This window comes from Scardinius erythrophthalmus (genome assembly GCF_964197995.2).
Source record: "Scardinius erythrophthalmus genome assembly, chromosome: 8".
In the NCBI taxonomy this organism is placed as follows: Eukaryota; Metazoa; Chordata; class Actinopteri; order Cypriniformes; family Leuciscidae; genus Scardinius; species Scardinius erythrophthalmus.
This window is the reverse complement of record NC_138228.1, coordinates 16155452-16164412: the sequence shown is the minus strand read 5'-3', so window position 1 is coordinate 16164412 and position 8961 is coordinate 16155452.

Genomic DNA, 8961 nt, shown 5'->3' with positions numbered 1-8961 from the left:
TGTATGTTTGTATGTATGTAGTGGTCTTTGTTTCTCACAATATTATATGGTTACCTTTAATCATCACCCTACAGGTGAAGGAGTGGCTGTGTTTGAACTGCCAGATGCAGAGAACTCCCGAACGTTCAGTTGTGCAACCTGGACTACAGACTACTAAATCACTACCAACTGCATCACCACAAAAACAAGGCATTTCTGGTGTTGTAGCAGAGGATCAGAAACTGAATGATTCTGGGAAACAAGACAAACAGAATCTGTCAGATTCAAAACAACCTACATCAGAATCTCAAATGCAGAAAAGTGATGTATTTCCTTCCAAATCTGATCAACCATCTAAACCTGAACCTCCTAAACAGGATTCTGATTTCTTCAGCTTCGGTTTTGGTGGTTCTCATTCAAGGTCACCATCTCCTCAGCCCACTGTGTCTGCTGTCTCTGGGAAAGTTCTAGGCTTCGGCTCATCATTCCTTAGCTCAGCATCCAATCTGATCTCCTCAGCTGTCCAGGATGAACCTTCTAAAACTCCACCAACATCTCGCAAAGGGTCTACAGTTTCCCAGACTTCACACAAGACCACACCAACACCCCCCACTTCTCGAAAAGGATCAGTAGCTCCCCAGAACACTAAACTAAATCCACCTGCAGTGGAATCAAAGCCAACGTCTACACCAAACAAAGAACAGGAAAAGCCACCAGATGCTCAACCATCCAAACCTCTACACGCTCAAGTAAAAGAGGAGCCTCCAAAAACCTGCCCACTCTGTAAAGAGACCCTCAAGAAGGACCCACAGAACTACAGCTCTTGCACTTCTTGCAAGAACATTGTTTGCAATCTTTGTGGATTCAATCCTAATCCACATCGAACTGAAGTAAGTCTGTTTTATAGTTATCACATGTAAAGGCACTCGTTTTGTACAAAACAATTGTTGTGTATATATTTCGTAATTTAAACGACAGAGATAAGGGTAAACATATGGTTAAAAATGTGTTAGATCAAAGGTGGTACAAATACAGTACATATGTGACTCTTTTTGAGTGTAATCTTTCTTTTGATCTACAGGTAGAAGAGTGGCTGTGTTTGACCTGCCAGATGCAGAGAACTGCAGGACCTCCCCCTGGTCAGCCACAACCACAATCTAACAAAATACTTCCACAAGCATCTCCACAAAAAGAAGAAACTTTAGTCTCACCTTCTCCAGAGAAGTCAAGTGTTATAGTTGAGGCAGGCAAGAAAGAGTTTGATACTTCTCCTTCCAATTCTGCTTTACCACCTAAAGATGAACAGATTAAAGAAGAGTCAAGTTTCTTTGGCTTTGGTTTTGGCCGTGCTCGTTCCCGGTCTCCCTCTCCTCAAACTGCTGTCTCTGATAAGGTTTTTGGTTTTGGATCCTCCTTCCTCAGCTCAGCATCTAACCTGATCTCTTCGGCTGGCCAGGATGAATCCTCCTCCAAAACTCCACCAACATCTCGCAAGGGATCTACAATTTCACAGACTTCAAATAAGACTACACCAACACCACCCACTTCTCGGAAGGGATCAGTTGCTCCTCAGGATGCTAAACAAAAACTACCTGAAAAAGAATCAAAGCCAGCTGCTATATCAATGCAAGAACAAAAGCCAGTAGAGAAAACCCCAGATCCTCAACCGGCCAAACCTCCACATGGTCCAGATGAGTTTTCAAAAAACTGTCCACTTTGCAAAGAAACTCTTAGGAAGGACCCACAGAACTATAACTCTTGTAGTTCTTGCAAGAAATTTGTTTGTAATCTCTGTGGATTCAATCCCAATCCACATCAAACCGAGGTACCATATGTCAATGTATTTTACAATTCTATGTTTAAAAGCTCTTTTAAAAATGCAACTAGGAATTTATTTGTATAGATTTTGCCTTAAATTATGTTTAATGGTTTAATTCACTTTTTAAAATAATCAACAGGTGAAGGAGTGGCTATGCTTGACCTGCCAGGTAAACAGAACTTCAGGAGGCCCTTCTCAGCCACAATCACAATCTAACAAAATACAACCAGCATCTCCACAAAAGAAAGCGACACAAGATCAACCTTCTCCTGAAAAGAAGCAGAGTGTTCCTGCCGAGCAGGAAAATAAACCTACAGCAGAAACTAAAAAACCTACAATCACTCCTGAAACAAACACTCAAAAGTCTAAAGGTGATGAATCTCCTTCCAAACCTGCTCTGTCATATAAAGTTGAACAGAATAAGGAAGAGTCTGGTTTCTTAAGCTTTGGAGGAGCTCAATCTCGGTCACATTCTCCTCAGTCTGCTGTCTCTGAGAAAGTTTTGAGTTTTGGGTCCTCCTTCCTCAGTTCAGCATCTAATCTGATATCTTCAGGCGTTCAGGATGAGTCGTCCACCAAAACTCCACCAACTTCTCGTAAGGGATCCACTGTGTCCCAAGGTTCTATTAAGACAACACCAACACCACCAATTTCTCGAAAAGGTTCAGAAGCTTCACAAGCCTCACAAGCCCCACAACAAATTAAACTGGCAGAAGAGGCCAAACTTACTGCTGTACAGAAACAGGATGAAAAAAAGAAGACAGAGGAGAATAAACCACAAGATGAAATGTCCAAAGAACCAGTCACTAATGTGAAAATTAACAAACCAGCCTTGGAGCTTCCAAAAGCCTGTCCACTCTGTAAAGTGGACTTAAAGAGGGATTCTCTGAATTACAACACCTGCACTGAATGCAAGAACACGGTGTGCAATCTTTGTGGATTTAATCCCATGCCACATCAAAATGAGGTAAGAGTACTTTTTTTGTGAGTTGCACATGCATCAGTTATTGCATTAATTTCTCCTTAATTTCTCCCAATTATTATCCTACAGGTTAAGGAATGGTTGTGTTTGAACTGCCAGGAGAAGAAAGCAAAAGGATTTCCCTCTACCCAACCACAGCCCCAGGTTAGCAAAGCATCTCAACCAACAATACCGGACAAAAAGGAGGCTATCATACCTACTCCAATTTCAGTTTCTCCACAAAATAAGCCAGATGTCACTGAGAAGAAAATTACATCAGTTGCTACAGAAAATCAAGAGAACAAACCCACACAATCTGCAACACAACCAACTGAAATGCCAAAACTTGATCCTTCTCCTACAAAATCTGCTGTACCACAGAAACCAGAACCTTCTAAAGAGGAAACAGGTATCTTTAGCTTTGGTTTTGGTGGTGCTCGATCTGGATCCCCTCAGCCTTCTGGAACTGTTGTCCCTGGGAAGGTTCTGGGCTTTGGATCCTCCTTTTTGAACTCTGCATCTAATCTAATCTCCTCAGCCGTTCAAGATGAGTCCTCAAAACTGCCACAAACTACTCAAAAGGCTTCAACATCTGAAACATCTGCAAAGATTGCACCAATACCACCTGCTTCTTTGAAAGGATCTATATCTTCTCAAAAAGTTCCACCTACTGTTGACACAAAAGCACCTATAACAGAAAAACCAAAGGAGGAAAAAACAGATGAGAAGCAGGTGCAACAGCCTACAGCAGAACCTGAAGCTTTGGTAGTAGCAGCTGTAGCTCCTAAAGCAGAGACCAAAACATGTCCTCTTTGCAAAGTGGATCTTAATGTTGGTTCACAGGACACTCCTAACTACAATGCCTGCACTGAGTGTAAGAACATAGTGTGTAACCTCTGTGGATTCAACCCAACTCCCCATCAAACAGAGGTAAGAGAATACTACTATTGGTAACTACATTTAATCATTTGGCAGAAAATGTTATCAAAAGCGACTTACAGAATGGTTAAAAAGAGATAAATATTTAATGAATATATTGCTGGTGGCTGTAAAAAAGAGCTTTACCAAAAAATGGTTGTCACACGAGGGCCCTACCCTAAATGCCTGGATGGAAATTACAATGGATATTTACAATTTGGAGAAGATAACAGCATTTTTAAACCATAATCTGGAACAATTTGCTCTGTGTTGGAAAAAATTGACCAAATATGCAACATCTCAAAGACCTGATTTTATTTTCTAGTTAATATTTACAATGCCCAGAAAGACTACTCCCTACATGTACATAGTTCTTTTCCTCTTTGTTGTTGTTAAAAAAAAATACATTTCTGATGAGTAGATGTACGGAAAACACGACTGTATTGTGTATGTATGGGCATATGAATGCATTTGTACGTTGTGCGAGTATGTTTTTGATATGAAAATATCCAATATAGTATCTGATGTACATCTGATTGAAGTGTAATGTTTACATGAGAAAAAAAAAAAAAGCGACTTACAAATGGGGAGAGCAATAGAAGCAATTAAACTAATTGTTGATAACACTATTTTAATGCAGCAAATGTGTTTACTTACCTATAATACAGTGCCATTTTGTTTAGTCGTTTGCAAGAAAAATCAATATCATGTAAATGTTCCATCCATGTCATGGAAGAAAGAATTCAAGAAATAATTTTTAATCTCTAATTACAGGCCAATGAATGGCTGTGTCTGAACTGCCAGACACAGCGAGCATTAAAAGGAATGGAACCACAGGGACCTTCTAAAATAAAGACCCATGAACAACTTGACAATGTCTATACCACAGCACTGCATCCAAGACCAGAAAGTACAACACCAGGGCCACCATCATTAGTTTCAACCAACATGGTTTCTGATGTTGCTGAAACCCAAAAGAAAGAGATTCAAGCTGCGGCCATCCCTGACAAAACTAAGAGCTCTGTTTCAGTGAATGTCCAAAAGAAAGAATCACCAAAACTAGCAGATAGTCACATAAAGGCACAACCTGCATCCTCTCAGAAGAAAGAAACATCAGATCCAAAGAAAGATAAAGAGACTGACACACTCTTAAAAGAGTCTGACAAGTCTCCAGAAAAATCTGCTCCACCTCCGCAGACAGAGCCACCAAAACAGGAACAGAGTTTCTTTGGTTTTGGATTTGGTGGTCCTAAGGTACAGCCTGCTTCCAATAAGCCATCTGAGTCAACCACTGGGAAACTCTTTGGCTTTGGTGGTCTGACAGAAACAGCTAGATCTCGCTCACCCTCTCCACAGTCTGTTTCTGCTGTGTCTGGGAGAGTTATGGGCTTTGGATCCTCTATATTCAGCTCAGCATCTAATTTGATTAGCTCAGCTGTTCAGGATGAGCCATCCACAACACCAGCAACTTCTCGAAAAGGATCCATAGCTTCCCAGATGTCTGCTAGGACTACTCCACCCTCATCTCACAAAGGATCTGCAGTCGCACCAGACTCTAGTAATATTCCACCTGTTGGAGACACTAAACCACATGCAGCACAAGATGCAGTAAAAACAGTGGAGAAGAAACCAGAAACTAAGCAAGTCACAGCACCCAAACCACCCCAAAAACCTGATCCTAAAGAAGTCAAGACCAATTGCCCATTATGCAAAGTGGAACTCAACATTGGTTCTAAGGATGCCAAGAATTTTAACACATGCACTGAATGCAAGACAACAGTATGCAGCCAATGTGGATTTAATCCACTGCCTAATCAAACAGAGGTAAGACATTTGACATCTACTTTTTAACATGTTTAAGATCCATGTTCCATTGTTGTTATTTACTCCAACAATCAATAAATATTTACAGTGAGCCTGTATAATTTGCATTGTCATCATATTACAAAAAACTGGCTAACTGAAAAACTGGCATTCTAAATGGCATTCTGAAAAAATAAATAAATAAATTAAATGTAAAATATAACTACTTATTGCATTTTATTAGAAGTAACAAATTAGAAAAAAAATTAAATTGCAATATTTAGTTTTTCTGCGATATATATTTCAATATAAAAACAATTTCACCAGATAATTTGAATAGCTCTATTTGAAAAGAATTAATCATTCTAGAATAATTGGGGTGATTTTGTAGGGGAGTGAATCTGCATAGAAAATAATAAAATAAAATTACAAGCATAGATAAATACAATAGAAGAAAGATACTATTGAAATAAGCAGTGTTTTATGTTTTTCAGGTAAATCTAACAGTACTCAGGTACAGAAATTGAATACTCAAATGTAAAATAACAGTCTTCACTATATAAATGAAATTAATTAATATAATTTATCTTTGTTAAAGCTACAAATCATTTTCTCTTTCTCTTTTTTTGTTTGATCACCATTGGTGACACAAACAGCTGCGTACATTAGGCTGCTGTCCCTTTAAGACGAATGCACGGATCTAATATAAATTACACATATTAATTTTCTTTCTTTGTTTACAACACGTAACCGACTGTGTTTACAAGGATACTCGCGGAGACTGGCATTTTGACTTCATTTTGTGTGCACGTGTCCGTTTAAGCTCAAAAGAAAGAGAACTGATTTTGGCTCTGTGTGTGCGCACATAAAACAGCGTGCGAGAACTCTTGCTCTTGTTGCTTAAAAACACATGCAAATGAAAACTTTCACTCTATGATGGTTAAACTTTGAAATGAATCCGTGAAAAACATGCATTCCAAACTGGGGGACAGCTGGCTTTTACGGATAATGGATCAACTACGACCCTTATACTTGATATTGCACATCCTGCTAAAATGTCGATGCTAAAATGATACATGGTGCAGCCCTATACCAAATACATTAAAATCTAAACCAAGACATTCATTCATGCATTTATTTGCTCTCTGTGGTTACTTTAAATTCTTTTAAGTACAGAATATCTTTGACTTTTTTTCCACTAATTGCTTATTTGTCTTTTGTTTTTAAAAACAACTATTAAGAGAGGTAATTTGTATTCATGCTGTCAATGTGGCAAGCCATTGCAATTCCCAAGACATGCTCTGTAGCAGTGTGCCTTGAGGCAGTTGGTTTGTGTAATTATGTAGTATACAAATAAGTTTAACAACAGTATTTGACCCTCACTGGCTTTTTTTCTTTGAATTTTACTTAAAAGATAAAAGTAAGGGTAGAAAAAACTGTCACACAGTCAATCTTAGGGGGCTTTCACACTGGGCTCATTTGCTGCGGTCCGAGCCCGTGCGTCCTTGTTCCCGGCGCCCCCCGCAGCTTTGGTCTGGTTTCACACTCAACTTGATTTTATCGAACCCTTTTGCGTTTGCGTGCATCTTGCGTCATCGCAAACGTGCATGGCGTATGATGGAAAACAGAACGCGGGTCAATATATTGTGTTTTTTATTAATTTTGTGCTATTATGCACAGCTGAGTGAACACCACAGGTTTACTGTGTCTGTGTCGCGTAAGGTGGCTTTTTGTTGTTTGCAAACAGACTCTTTTGAGGAGAGTTTGCGCGAATACACTGCAGGCTCACTCTCAAGGTAAATCATCTACTCTATCATCCCTTACATGTGTTTTATTTAACTAAATACACCATAATCAGCTAAAACGCATGCGCAGGTTATTTTACTTCCTGAACAAGTGCGCACCTGAGTCCGTGTTGCTTTACATGCTGCACGGTTCGAGTGCAACCGAACTCAGACCACCTCTTCTAGGCAGTCTCGGGTTCGGTATTCCAGTGCGCACCCGGGTCCGCATGACAGCGTTCATATTAGCGATTTTTCATGCGAACCGTGCCCCGTTCCGAACTAAACTGCCAGTGTGAAAGCACCCTTAATGACATGAATTTAAGTGGTCATTTATTTTATTGTATAAATGTATGAAGCAGCTGTTTTTATTTGTTATTAGGTTTTCTAGATAGAAACATAACAGAGTAGAGGATGTGTGTCTTATTGACATTGACTGTCCTATAATTATTGCAGGTTGAGGAATGGCTCTGCCTAAATTGCCAGGTACAACGGGCACAGGCAGGAATAAATACATCTGAAAGTCCCATAGTGATACCTCAGCCAGTTCCCTTAGTGATGGACAACCAAACTCCTTCCATAGTTGACAAGGTAGCTACAGCACAAGTTGAGTCCAAACCTGATGAGAAGCCCACCACAGCCACAGCTGAAAAGAAAGCACCTCCTGCTCAGGAAATAAAGAAAGAGATCTCAATTCCAGGCCCTCAACAAAAGACAGGCACTGATGCCAAGACAACTGATATAATCGTCCCTAGAAAAGAACCTCAAAAGCAGAATAATAATCAACCAGAGCCTGTGAAAATAGAACAACAGCCACTCGAAGATACAACCACTCCTGTAAAATCTGCTCCACCCACCGAGGTCAAACCCCCAAAACAGGAATCAAATTTCTTTGGTTTTGGATTAGGTGGTCCTAAAGCACAGCCTGCTTCTAAATCATCTGAGTCTACCACAGGGAAGTTCTTCGGTGGCTTTGGTGGTCTGACAGAAACAGCTAGATCTCGGTCACCCTCACCACAGTCAGTTTCTGCTGTCTCTGGGAAAGTTATGGGCTTTGGATCCTCATTTTTTAGCTCAGCATCTAATCTGATCTCTTCAGCTGTTCAAGATGAGCCATCCACAACACCACCATCTTCACGGAAAGGCTCCACGGTTTCTACTGAGTCTGGTAAAGCTACCACAGCACCAGCTTCCCGTAAAAGCTCTGTGGCTTCTGCCAAGATTACACCGCCGACATCTCGCAAAGGATCTGTTGCAACAGAACCCAACAAGATACCTCCTGCAAAACAAACCAAGTCACCTGTTGAAAAGAATCCAGAGCAGCTCAATGAAGACAAAGTATCTGGGATACCTACTTCAGAAAATGATAAACATGAAACTATACAGGATAAATTAGTAAAACATCCTGAAAGTGTAGATCACCCATCCACCTGCCCACTCTGTAAAGTGGATCTTAACATGGGCTCAAAGGACCCTCCTAATTTCAACACCTGCACTGAATGTAAAAGTGTGGTATGTCATCTCTGTGGATTTAACCCCATGCCTCACCTTGCGGAGGTGAGTAATTGACTATTTACCTCTTTTTTTAATTTTTTTTTGCTGGTTTTTACAGGAATCGTGTCAATTATTGTCCATTTCATTATTATTTTTTAATATGTGTCTTTAGTAGATGGATAAGCCCAATAAGATTGACAAGGTTA